This window comes from Hipposideros armiger, unplaced genomic scaffold, assembly GCF_001890085.2.
Source record: "Hipposideros armiger isolate ML-2016 unplaced genomic scaffold, ASM189008v1 scaffold_123, whole genome shotgun sequence".
Classification (NCBI taxonomy): domain Eukaryota; kingdom Metazoa; phylum Chordata; class Mammalia; order Chiroptera; family Hipposideridae; genus Hipposideros; species Hipposideros armiger.
Genome location: NW_017731473.1, coordinates 3,340,684 through 3,342,067, shown reverse-complemented (window position 1 = coordinate 3,342,067; position 1,384 = coordinate 3,340,684).

Below are 1,384 nucleotides of genomic sequence, written 5' to 3'. Positions count from 1 at the left end.
CCTCATATGGGCTCTTGAAACCTGAGGAGAGGTTTTCTGTGGACCAGAGGACAGTTCCTCCACTCTTTTCTGGAAGAACTTCTAGAAACAATCCTTTCTTCCTCTGGGCATTGCCGTGCATGGGTGTGAGAGCCAGAACACCTATAGATATTCTGCTACCCGATCGGGAATGGCAGAGCCAGGAGGATCAACAGGAAACGCAAGCAGACCCATTGGGTTTAGTCAACCACCAAACTCTGCACTATCTTTTAGGAGAGCATGCAAGTATGCTTATGGTTTAATTTGGTTTGAGTTGGTTTTCCATTGCTGTAAGCAATGGAAAAATATCCTATGAACCACAGTGCATGGAGGTCTTTACCTCCATGGATATATACTAGGTCCTGCTGTGGGTGAGACTCTTTCGTTTTACAAAAAAAGGAAAAAAGAATTTTATGTATTTATTTTTTTTACCATTTTTGAGCACTTACTGTAGGCTAGGGATTGAACTAAGCATAACCTCTCTTAATCGTCATAAAAATTCTTCATGTACAGGCACTGTTCTTATTCCCATTCTACAACGAAGGAAGCTACCAAGGGTTAAGTAAAAATCACACTGCTGGGCTGGCCGAGTGGCGCGATGGTTAAAAACTGGCTTGGGACGCCGGAGGGCCCCGGTTTGGATCCCACATATGAGGGCCAGTGACGCTGCCCTCCACAGCTAAGATGCTGAATAACAGCTCAACCTGGAGCTGGGTTGCCGCGAGTCGCCAGCGGTGGCGTAGGCTGCAGCCCCTGTGCCAGTGGGTTGCCATGGGTTGCCCCTGTGCCAGTGGGTTGCCAGTGGGTTGCCGTATGTAGCCAGCAGCCAGCGTGAGCGGCTAGCAGCCACAGTGAGCGGCCGTCCAGAAGCTGGTGACTGATCCACCTTGCCCGGGAAGAGCGCAATGATGGTGCCAACTTGGGCCAGTGAAGCAACGTCCTCTACAACTAGACTGAAGAACAAAATGACAACAACTTGTCTGTTTCCCTTCCCCCAATTCCCCAGTACTGTTCCCATCCCCCCAATTCCTCAATTTAAAAAAAAAAATCACACTGCTGATAAGCTGAGCAGCAAGAACGTGAACCCAGGTCTGACTCCAAAGCCCAGCTTTTAACCCCTATATTATACCATCTCCAGTTAGGTACGATTTTAATAACAATATTGTCATCTTGCAGGTGGGGAAATTGAGGCTTATAGAAAATATTCTGTTATATCTCTAGGGCCTTGCACACTGCCTGGGACAAAGTATACAATAAATATCTGAGGAACTGAATTAACCCAAGACAGGTAGGGCACAGGATCCAAGCCCAGGCCAATCTCTTTCCAAGAGACGCCCCTTTGGCGCCTGTCATGGCATTTCACCAC